The sequence below is a fragment of the Camelus ferus genome, chromosome 3, assembly GCF_009834535.1.
Source record: "Camelus ferus isolate YT-003-E chromosome 3, BCGSAC_Cfer_1.0, whole genome shotgun sequence".
NCBI classification, from domain to species: domain Eukaryota; kingdom Metazoa; phylum Chordata; class Mammalia; order Artiodactyla; family Camelidae; genus Camelus; species Camelus ferus.
The window spans coordinates 87,837,403-87,849,522 of NC_045698.1; the positions used below are offsets into that span (position 1 = coordinate 87,837,403).

Consider the following 12,120-nt stretch of genomic DNA (forward strand, 5'->3'; position numbering starts at 1 on the left):
CTTCAATGGTAAGTGATTTCCATGGGAATCTGGCTGGCAGCATGAGGATGCGGCCAGAGGATGTGGGGCAGGGCAGGGAAACGTGCCCTGCTCACTTCTGCAGCCCTCTGGCCTCGGCAGTACCCCCTCCCCAACCTCCATAAGGATAATGGAGTTACGGGAAATGCTCTGTTGTTAGAGTCAGGACACCCAAGCCCGCACCCTGGTTCACCACGCAGTCCCTCAGACTTTGCTGAGATTTCCTGCATAATTGAAATTGGGGTATTAATACTTCCTGAGCCACCTCATCTGGTTTGTGAGGCTGAAAATAAGATGATACATGTGAACGTGCTTTGTAAGGTGGAATGAGCCATGAGCCAGGATCCATGCACATGCACAGTTTATTACTATGTTAACCTTATTTCCTGCTCTTTTCCCTGCCTGGGCTGCATCTCGTTTCGGTCTTCTAAAACTGTCTTTCTCTGTGGCTGGTCAGGTTGTACTCACTGCAGCTTTTGGATCACACTTGAGCCCTGACATTGTCCCACACCACCTCTCCCAGCTGGGAGCACAAAAAGTCTTTTCCTCACGCCCGCTTCTCCTCACTCTCCCTAGACCTGTCACCTTCATATCCCCCAACACAGGTTCCACTTTCTCATGAAAATGTTCAGTAAAGACACATGATGAAAAACCGCTATTATGTTTGAGATACTTCAATCTATTTGTTACATCAGCTTCCATTATCTTAGCTGATCTACTGCATGATAAATACACTGGAAAATAAAACACAAGCCACTCCCAGGAGCCTTTTCAGGCCAGCTTCTACCAGACCTGTATTTTCAGTGCCAAGTCAACTTTAATCTCTTAGATGTAGGGTGTGAAGGCTCTCTGAGGGAGGCACCTGGTATGCTGACGTCTCCATTTGGGTATAAAAATTACCCACAGGATTTAAAGGTGAAAATAACAACATGAGGGTGTGTGTGCTGGCACTACCTGGTCGTGTGGGCTGCCTGGGCAGTGGTCTGAGCAGGTCCAAGCTTGAAGGAGCAGTTTAAAAGCAAGACTGGACTTCCAAATTCCACCCTAATGCCAATTCCAGAGATTTTAACAAGTAGGCTCCTCAGGTCCCAGTATATCCTGGAAGGGTCCTGTGTCACCTCCACAACCAGAGATGGTCAAGAGAGCAAATCAAAGATCCATTCATTCCTTCATCCATTCAAACAAATATTTTTTGAAAACTCACTAGGTATTCCTAGGAAGTTTCTGGTGGTCAGGGTCTAGCCATTTTATGTCCTACTTTATATTTGCCAAGGAAAAGCAGAGGCCACCAAACAGTCTGGAGGGTTCCCCAGACTCTTTCCAGGGCTGCAGAGCCATGAGGACATGGAACTTTTCCATTAGCAGTCATGCGCCTGCTAAGTCAGGGGAAACTACCAGATGCCCTAAATTTGAGGGAATGAAAGTGTGGAACTATGGAATGGCTAGATGGCTTTCTGCTCCCACAGAGTTGCGCATCATTAACACTGGTCTGGGATTCAGAAGCCTGACCTTAGTTTTACATGAGCAAATTTGCTTCAAAAGGGATCTCTGAATGTCCCTTCACCTTCTTGCAGGAGCTGCATGTTCAGGGAGCAAGGCCTCCTCTAATGAGGCCAAGGAATGGGTGATACAAGCTGGTTGGTGATTGAAAGGGGAAAAAATAGCAATAATGGCCTGTCCAGGAACTTTCCCCTCTGAGTTAGATTTTGAGACTTTGAATTCTAAGAACAGTCTCTGAGAATAGTAACGCTCTTTGACAGAACATTTCCCCGGCTTTTCAGGCATGTTATAACCAGACAGTGCCCTGCAAGGCCGATGAACTGATTTAAGAGTATCCTGAATGTTCAGAGAAAATGAAGGCAGGCAGGAAATCACACACTGACCTTCCTTTGCAAAGAAAATGGAGCAAACGACTAATTTCAAAACCATTAACATGTAAAAGCGGCATATTCCTTCTGAGAACAGGGCACAAAGGCTCTCCGAGGAGATTGCTGGGACATGATTACCAGCAACATTTAAGTTTTCAAAAACACGCCAAGGAGGCTATTCACTAAGAGTGTGTTAGTGGCAAAGTAGCTGCTTCATTAAACTTAAATAGCCGCGGCAGGGCTGTGCTTACAGACCCAAGCTACCAAATTATACATTTCTTTTCTGGATGCTTCACTGACCTCATTATGTAGAGCGGAGAGTTTGTCATTCCAAATAAAGTGACCATCCAAGTCTTTATAAACATGTCCATCAGGTGCTTGATGAGTCTGCAGAGTGAAAGACTGGTTGCCCAATGAATTTTTAAAAAACCGGAAAAACAACAAAAACAAAACCTCTCTTTTTGTCATCTCATTCTGCCCTGCTCTGTGCTCGCTGTCACACTTACAGAGCAGAGTGAGCAAGTGGATGCCCGTTTCTGAGCATGAAGGAAGTTCTAAGGTGGAGGTTACGACATTTTGTTGAGAAATATGTAAACACCAACGATGAACCACGGGGAGAAAAAAAACCCAGACCAGCATACAGCAAGGTGGATCCAGAGAGTGTAACAGCAACTAGTTCTCCGTATACATGGTTATTGCTTCCCATCCATGTGATAAACTGATTCTCAGCTACAAGAAGTATCAGACTCATTTTTTCTTCCATTTAAAATGACTGTATTTTATTTTCAGCCAGGTAAAATCCTCTAGTTCTGCTGATGGCAAATCAAGTGACAATGATCATATTTATACATATTTTTTCCCCTCAAGAAGTTCACATGAAATTAATTCAGATTTTGGAGGCTATCCATTTTTTTCATTTAATTTTAATTATATAGATGAAAATGGCAATTAAAATCCCACAACAGCCCTGTGTGTTCAAAGACACAGCGACAGCTGAATCACGCTTATAAATAACAACTGGTTCCTACACATGGAGCCCTGCTGAGATGGGGGAGTCACGGGGAAACAGAGCTGCCCAGATGAGTGCCAGGGGCTCGGGAACAATCAGGGCACATCAGAAAAGTTGAAATGTCAAGTTTGAAAAAATAGAGGGGAGCAGGCAAAGTAGAATGAGATGTTCACAGGATATTACTTGGAGATGAGAAATAAATGTGTATTCTTTAAATGATATTCAGCGTGCCCGGTGCCAAACAGCTACCTGTTTAGCGTAAGCAAGATATGGAAGGCACGGCAAGCTGACCAGGATATCTGATAATACGGGAGGAAAACATTTCTGCTACAAATGAGAACTGAACCTCAGAACAAGTTCCGGATTTGTGGTTAGGTTTATACACAACTTCCACTGGCATCCAAGTGAATGCCTGCCACTGAAGGAAGTTGATTTGGGGATCATTCCAAGGCATACCTCACCCTCCTTGTACAAACAACTCAGTACTAGCTACACAGATGTTTTCCTTCTTAACCCCAGCCTCCCAGGCCCTGGAATAAAGCCAGCTGTAGCTTATTTTAAGCCACCAGGTTCCTTGGGGCTTTCCCCGGCTGCATTTCACCAAGACGTCAGGGAGGCTGCAGTCTTGCCCTCTCACAGGGCAGTGTCTGGGCTCTGCATCCTGCCAGGCTCAGGGTGGGGTGGCGGGGCAGGCCTCCCTGCAGTGTTTGCTGAAGCCCCAAGAGACGCTGGCTGGTTGACCTTTTCCATGCAAGAATATCTGAGGTGGCTCAGCTCGCCAAGGAATAGCAAGGCAAGGGCAGAGCAAAGACCAAAACTCTCTGGATTTTGCTTTTCAGCTCCATCTTTGGCATGATGGATGGGCTCTGTATTATATGCTTCATATTGCTAACAGTTCACCAAACCCCACTTGTTATTTTCTATTTTCCCATGTGGTTTAGAGACCAGACAGAGTCTCTGGGTGTTTCTGTGTTGCCTTGTCTTTGGATTCAGGGCAACCTTTGGAAGCCTTTGAGGGGGAGGGGACAGAGTTCTGGTTTTGGATCAGGGAGTCCTGGCTTTGAACTGCTAACCAGCACTTACTTGGTGCTAAGCCTCAGTTTCTCCCCTGACCCTTTGGACCTGGGGTGGGTGTGTGCCTGGCTTGTGGTAGCCACTTGGTGACGGGCAGTGCTTAAGAGTGCAGTGCAGTAGGGTCCTCTCACTACAGCCGAGGGCTGGGTGAGGGGGAAAGAGAGGTTCTTCCAGATCCTACCTCCAGTCCTTTTGCCTAGCCCACCCCTCTGCAGTCCTCCTCAGTACCCTCCCATCTTCTGTCTGTGGGCCTGCTGACATCTGCTTTGATAGACTTGTATAAACACAGGTGAAAAACACAGAAACGCCCCCTCAGCCCTTAGACACTGAGACACTGCTCCCCTGCCCCTCCACTATACACACTCACATACACACACTAAACCATAGTTTCTTTTTGTTGGTTGCTTAAAATGTGTCCAGTCTTTTACTTTGTAAAAAATATCGTATTTATTTGGTGAATTTTTTAGTGGAGGAGGTAATTAGGTTTATTTGTTCATTTATTTTAATGGAGGTATTGGGGATTGAACCCAGGACCTCCTGCATGCTAGGCATGCACTCTCCCACTGAGGTATACCCTCCCCTTCTGCCATCCAGACTTTTAAATCAGCAAGATATAAACAAGCACAAGAAAAAGTAATACTTAGCCAAGGGCCAAGTTACCTGAGATCACTTTATCATTTGATTTCTTTACAGCCGTATATCCTAGATTCTTGTGAACCGTGAATCGGTGGAGAATGGTTACTTCCTACTTAACCTCAATGCAAAGCAGTTCTGAACCCCTTCAAAGGAACCCTGACGCCTTGTTTTCTAAGCAGAGCACATGCCCCCTTCTGCACTTGCTGCTTTGGCTGCCTGTCCCATCTCACTATGCATCTTGACTTTGGCAGTTGCATTGGTCCCTGCATCTTACACAGTCCCCACCTGTTGGAGTGTCAGCTTTGTCTGGATGTTCTCATTGTGAGAACCAGCCTGCTCTGTCCCCAAGCCTCCAGGGGAGCTGAGGGTTTACAGCCTGCAAGAAATGTGCCAGTGCATCAGCTTACACAGAGGGCTGTCTGTCTTCCCACCAGACCTTCCCCTAGCCTTCAACCACTCAGGAGGAAGGTTCTAAGTGAAATATCTGGTCTGTTCATTTCTTTGAGTGTTTGGTTCTGCAAAAATAATGAATGAGATTCCTTAAGTTGATCCCGCCTGTTTGATAGAAAGCAAAATAACTTTATTTTGACACTGAATTAAGTTACTATCCAAGACCATACAGCCAAATATTGTACAGAGGTCTACTTTTACTTTTAAATTTTCATCTGATAGTAGTTTTCCTTCAGAACAGACAAAAAAAAAATTCCACTATTACTAGCAATAGTGAGGGTGTATTTTTCTATTTTCACAGAACTATTCATTTTCCATTCTCTTGGTACTTAATAAATACAGTGGGTCTTTACTGCCTTCCAGGGTGAAAATAACAGTTACCCCCCCACGGAGCTCATTCATTTGCTTTATGGGCTAAAAAATCTCTAGTGTGTCACAAATTAACACAATGTTCCCGAGAACTGTGTTTTACTCTTGACTCTCCAATTTCACTAATAAATGTGAAAAACACATGTAGCCAGATAAGTCCCTGGAGACCAGCCACGGCAAATGCTGAAAAAAGCAAGTTATTCCAGCTAAGATCAGCATTCACTTTCACACCAGAGACTATTGTTTCCCAAATTCTTATCCAATTGCTTGATGTAAAGCAATGAAATTGGTTTCTAGTGGCTACTCAAAAAAATTCTAACAAAACTAGTTTCTTTTTTTTTAATAAAGGATATAATCAAAAAAATAAGAAAAAAACAAAATTTTTTTATCATCAGGTAATGACATTTTTCTAATCACATCTCTAATGGATCCCCACCACCTCCTCTGAGAGAGCTATTACTCTTTTTTAAGAATATTTTTATCATGAAAAATTTTAAATAGGGAGAATACTGCAGTAAACCTACATATTCTCCATCCTCCCAATCTAACACTTAATCAGGATTTTGTCACACTTGTTTTGCCCTCACTTCCTTCCTTCCATCCTATTAAGATATTTCAGCAAGTCTCAGAAATTGTCATTTTTACCCCTACCTACTTCAGTACGAATTTCTAAAAAATATGGACATTCTTATAGAAATACAAAGTCATCATCATACCTAACAAACTTAATAATTCCTTGACATCATCTGTTACCCAAACTGTATTCAAATCTCTCCAACTGTCTTAAAAAATCTTTTATGGTGGCTTTGTTTAAATGATCCAAACAAGGTGTGATGTTTGGATACATCTCTTGAGTCGCTCTCACATGTGTTTGTTCCCCATGCCATTGTCTTGCTAAAGAAACTCTTATAGGGTGCCTCTTGAGCCACATCTCAATAGCCACATTTAATTTTTCTTGTGGTATCACTTAACTTGTTCTTCTATTGCCTGTATTTTCTGGAAATTTAATGATTGGCTTAAGTTCAAGTTCAACTCTTTGGCAACAATACCTCATAGTTGGTGCTGTGTACTTATTTTGTTACATCATTGCCAGAAGGCTCCTAATATCTATCATCATCATCATCATCATCATCATCATCATCATCATCATCATCATCCACTTTTAGTGGGTTCAGGTGATGGCAGCCTGATTCCTCCATTGTGAAGTTCCCCATAGTATTTCTAAAGGTCTAATGATCACATCTACTGATTACAGGTACTTGGATCAATTTTTTCATTTAGGCGTGACAAAATTATGCTTTTCCAATTCTAACTTCCCTTCCACATTTCGTGGCTAGAATTCTCATGTGAAGGACTTCCCTTCATCAACCCTTGCTATTTGGTTATTCTGAAATACAACTTGCACAGAAAAGGCATGATTACTGTTTAATTCTTTCCTTTGCCAATTTCAGAGTAAGGAATTGGTTCCTTGGGTACCTCCTGTAGTAACTGAGTTGCTTTTGTTATTGTCTGTATTATTCTTAGAGGTCCACCTGTCTTTACTGAAATTAAACAAAAATGAAACCAAACACCCTATAGCTAAACTTTCTGCTTGAGTATAGAGAATTGGATTTGTGATTTAAAGGGACACAAAATACATCCGAGTACAGTCCCTGCCATCTTGTAGCTCTCCTCCGACTGGAAGGCCGGGCACTGTGCCCCTTGCCTACTTTGATGTGTGACTCTTGTCTTTAGGGTTGATAGGGTCTTTCCCTAGGCTGACCACTCCCTGCAGACAGAGGCCTTCGGCATTTACTGACCCCTTGAGAAATAGAACAATCTTAAAATCTACCCTCTTCTGCTTATTGTGGCACAGATGACTTAGTGTCATTTGCCCTGGTGGATTTCCACTGTCTTATTATTTATTGAATACATCTGAGGGTGCCACCAGCATCTGGGAGTGAGTCAGCAGAACCACACCACTTCAGACTGGCTAGTTGAGGTCATTAAGCCTGTGTCAGATTATTGGGCTTCGTCTGTGACCTGCCAGGAAGCCATTCCCATCCAATGAGGTCTGCAGGTGCCATCTGGCCTGGCCACACCCAGCTTCAGGCCGCCATGGTGGTGATACATGAACACACTGGGCAAGTTTCCACTGAGGGGAGAGACTGCATGTGGGTGAAATCTGCACATGTATGAGAAACAGCTCTCTTTTCGTCTTCTTACTAATGAGGGTGAAAACATTTAGGTCATTCGTAGGTATTCGCCACAGAGGCATTTATAAGTCTTCCTTAACAATAGCTGACAAGTGTCTCTGAGACTGACGAAATCCAGGGTCTTTCTTTTTTGCTATGAGCAGAGGTATTTTCTGCCCATTATCGCCTTGTTTCACTGACAGGCATCTGTCAGTTAGACATTAAAACAGAATGATAACGGGAAGCTAATATGCTGGCTCTGTCCACACGCTTTAAGAGGGAAGCACTCATGAAAAATGTGTATTTTGGGAAACCTAGATGCTCATGTGCCCATCTGAATTTCCATTAAGTTTGAAATTGAGTGAAGACTAGCAAAGCAGTGAGACGAGGAATAATCAAGGGATGGAATCGGAGGAAATTCCTAAATGGCCCTGCAGACACCAGTGTGGGGACTGCTACTTTACACACGAGGGGAAAGGGGCAGGAAAGGCACACCACAGGGGATGAGCAGGATGGAAGCCCTTTTTTCCTGGCTTCGCTGGAACTCACTGAGAGCTGCTGAACCAGGGAACTGGCAGAAAACATCTTCTGTGACTTTGTAAATGGAGGACTTTCACACATTCTGAAAAAGCGTAAATACTCTCTTTTGAAATAGAGGTGAAAAGGGAATTGCACACTTTAAATAAACTAGTGAAAGCAATTCAATTCCCACTGAGAATCTTTCTAGTAAATAGTTCTCTGTCAGAAAGTAATATCATTACTCAGATATCTGGATCTCCAGTCATGCTTTCAGCTCTTGACTTCTTGGCTAATGAAAATAAAAGCATATCCTCTAACACACGTGCGCGTCACACACGTGCGTGTGCGTGCGTGCACCCTACATAATGCCATCTTTCTTTTCAATCCAGTAAAACTGCAATTTATTCAACTAACGATTGGCATATAATGCCATGTTTATGCTAACAATCCTTACCATTCTGGACTTAGCCATGAAGCCTGGAGACTAGTCAAGTATAATCCCTACTGCGAAGTTCTAATATGGGCACAATGGGAGGAAAATAGGCACCATCGCATCCAGTGGCTATAGTCAGCTTGACTAGCACAGAAGGCAGAAATCACTAGCCTCACCAGTAAAAATGTTACAATTTTCTTGTTTAAAAACAAAGTCGGAGAAGGTTATTTGCTGCAGTGATTCAGCATGTGAGCCATGGGATTGGACACCTTTGGTTTGAGTCTTTGATTTTCCATCTATCAGTTACATCTCCTCAAGCTGAGGATTAAATGGCGCCCATCTCAAATCTGAGGATTAAATGGAATGATGTATATCAAGTACCTAGCAGAGAGCTTGCCACACAGCAAACACTGCTACCTGCAATACTGTGCTAGGGTCATAGCAACCTCAGATGTCTCTAGGGTAAACTATTGTTCTCGATATTTCTGCTCAAGCCAACAGACATTTATCACAGTACTGGTCCTAATATGGGAAGAGTGGAGGAGCAGGAAAAAAGCAGCTTGGGAATCAGGTACGTGGCTTTGAATCCTGGCTCTTGCCACCAGTTACCAGGGTTCAATCTTGGATACATTGCTTAACTTTTCTGCATGTCAGGTTGCCAATCTGTGAAAAAGGAGAGGGTGGTTGACTTCCTTACAGAGTCATTGTGCAGTGAGCCCACAGGGATTGCCTTGTCCAGTAGGGTCCTGTTCTCAGCATCTCCGATTATGATTAGGTAATTGTTGTGATAAGGCTCCAGAGAGGGACAGAGGTGGGCCTGACGAATCCTGCCACTGGATGGTGTAATCCTGGATTGGGGCAGACAAATCAGAACTTGCCAGGGGAACTTTGGGGTGAGACTGAACACACATACCCAGGCACATCAGGAATCTAAAGAAATTAAGTGTTACCGAAAGATAAAGCGTGCAGAGCATATTATCTTAAAACACAGCATCAATACAATGCAGAATAGATTGTCTCCCTTCTGATGAAGGGCATTTGTGAGGCTCTGGGGAGCCAGGTGGGCCACTATAGCTCTTGGAACTTCCCCTTTATCTTCCCTGGGTTTACCCAAGAGCCAGGTACCAGTTTGGCCCCAGAATGAGATAGCTACTCTGAAGCATTTAGTATGGACACAGAGGAATGAACGGTCCCATTCTTTCTGTTATTGCCTAACAATAAAGGAAGAATCAAATTGAGTTTGTAATTCCACTTCCATCTGTTGATGCCAGCATTCCTAGAATGGGGCACTGTCTTTATCTTGTTTACACAGTACTCAGCACAGGGCCCACTTGGATGTTTACTAGGTACGTTAGGGAGAGATGTATGTCCTTTTAATAAAACAGGGATATGTGGAAGGAGCAATTTACAGCTTTTTGGATATCTGGGTCATAAGGATCTGGACACTTGAAAGAGGCTGGATTATACTGCATCATGATTTTTATTAAGTTCTATCTCAAGGTGACATAAAATACGTGTCCCGTCTGTTAGGGGAGAAAATGCAACCAGAGCTAATCCATGATGACAGTGTGTATGGATGCAGATGAGGCATGCTGTTTTCTCCAGCTTGGTCTGTTCATAAATTGGCCTCATTTTTAAGATTTACAAACGATGATCGTGCTGGTAAATTCAATAACAGACTTTTCTGCTCTTAACATGGCATTCTCTTCAGTATCTTTTCAAAGTCCTTAAGTAGTTTTGATGTACATGAAACTAAAAGCTAGGGGAATTAAAAATCACACAAATAATGAAGATGAGTTCCTAGGTGAATTACCCATTACTGTGGAGGTTTGGGGATATTTTCATTAAAAAGAGTAAAAAGGCCATTTAAAGATACTTGCATATCTACAAATGATTATAAAGTCATTCTCTTTATTTCTTTCCAACTCCCATAAGCCTCTTTTATTAGTTTCAAGGAATAAAGCTCCAATCTGCTTCAGTAAACTGCATTTTTTTTTTAAACTACAAAAACACATGCGGTTTCTTTACATGAGCAATCTTCTTTAATGGCAATGCAGTCTCTGGGAAGACTGCATTAAAAGGTATGTTTTATTTTTTAGAATAATACTATTAAGACCCACTTCTTTTTTTTACAGGTGTCAGGCATATAATATTTGCTGACTCAGTTAATAAATAAATGAATTCACTATCTTGATAGGTCACTAAATCACACAATAAATCATTGGGCTGATAACAGCTCTCCTATTAGAAATACAATACCCTCTATGTGACCTAACTTCTAAGCAGTCTACTATCCTCTCTACTATTTGATAGTTATGCTATTTTAGTTTTTTTCCCCATGAGTTTTGGATAATCCTTATGTTCTTTACCAAAACTTGAGATCAAGCACTCCTATCTACAGGTCATTCAGGAAAAGTAACAGGCAGACAGTGAATTTGAAATCTTAACCTAGAAATGACTTGCAAGCATCTCTAAAACAAAGAATTTCTAATTCCCTTCCTACTTGCCCTTAAGCACATAGTCTTCTTAAGCTGGCACAGAGGGTACTGTTGAGAAAACAAAGAAAAAAAGGAATGAATGTAATGAATGAATGACTGAATGAGTAGATGAAGATCCACAATACTTCAGAAGTAAAGCAATTCCCATTTCCCCATCAATTCAGGACACTTGGAAATGGCAGAAAAGGAGACTCTCAGGTCAAAGATCCCCTCCTGTCTACCCAGGCCCAGGTTCCTGACGTGCTGTGTGAGGCAGAAGCACGGTGCAAGCTGCATGTTTCTGGCATCCTGATTTAGAAGTCAAGGATACATTTTCCCCACTGGGGGATAAAATGGCTGTTATAGTTGAAATGGTACAATTACTTCCACATTCAGAAAGCCTACTAGGTGATTGTGCTCCTTAAAAGCTGGAGTTGGAATCTAACCATCACATCATCAGGTTTTATGTGTCAAAACATACCACCATCTCAAGTTAAAGAGGGGATGCCCATTCTGTTTCTGAATGATGGGAAGTAGCAAAACCACCAGAAACAGCTAAAGAAAACAAAAATTGTCGCTATTTCAGTCACCTGTAGCTGTTGGTTGGGATAGACAGGCAGGCAAAGGTGATAGGAAAGTGTAGGTGTGACGGTTAACTTTATGTGTCAGCTTGACTGGGCCACAAGGTGCCCAGATATATGGTCAAATACCATTCTGAGTATTTCTGTGAGGGTACTTTTTGGATGAGTTTAACATTTAAATTGATAGACTGAGTAAAGCAGATACCCTTCCCTAAAGAGGATCTGAATAAAACTAAAGGCTGACTCCTGAATAAGAAGGAATTCCTCTTGCCTACCTGCCTTTGAGCTGGGACATCAGTTTTTTTCTGCCTTCAGACTTGAAATAAAACATTGGCTCTCCTTAGGTCTCAAACCTGCCAGGCTTTGGAAGGGAGCTAACACCATTGACTCTCCTGGCTCTCCAGCTTGCCAACTCACTCAATAGATCTTGGGGCTGTCAGCTTCCATAACTGTGGGAGCCAATTCATTATAATAAATCTCTACCCAGGTGTCTGTCTCTCTGTCCAGCTATC

General features: G+C 42.6%; 1 protein-coding gene across 2 annotated transcripts in view; it reads right to left on the reverse strand.

The window, feature by feature from the left end:
* MARCHF3 (membrane associated ring-CH-type finger 3) overlaps nt 1-12,120 on the reverse strand; it is a 130,308-nt gene that overhangs the window by 37,933 nt on the left and 80,255 nt on the right. Inside the window, exon 2 of one of the 2 annotated variants that reach the window (XM_032476632.1) lies at nt 2,187-2,273. The exons of the other annotated variant lie outside the window; for it this stretch is intronic. The gene's annotated coding sequence lies outside the window, so the exon portion shown is untranslated. The remainder of the gene's footprint in view (nt 1-2,186; nt 2,274-12,120) is intronic. 2 annotated transcript variants of the gene reach the window in all.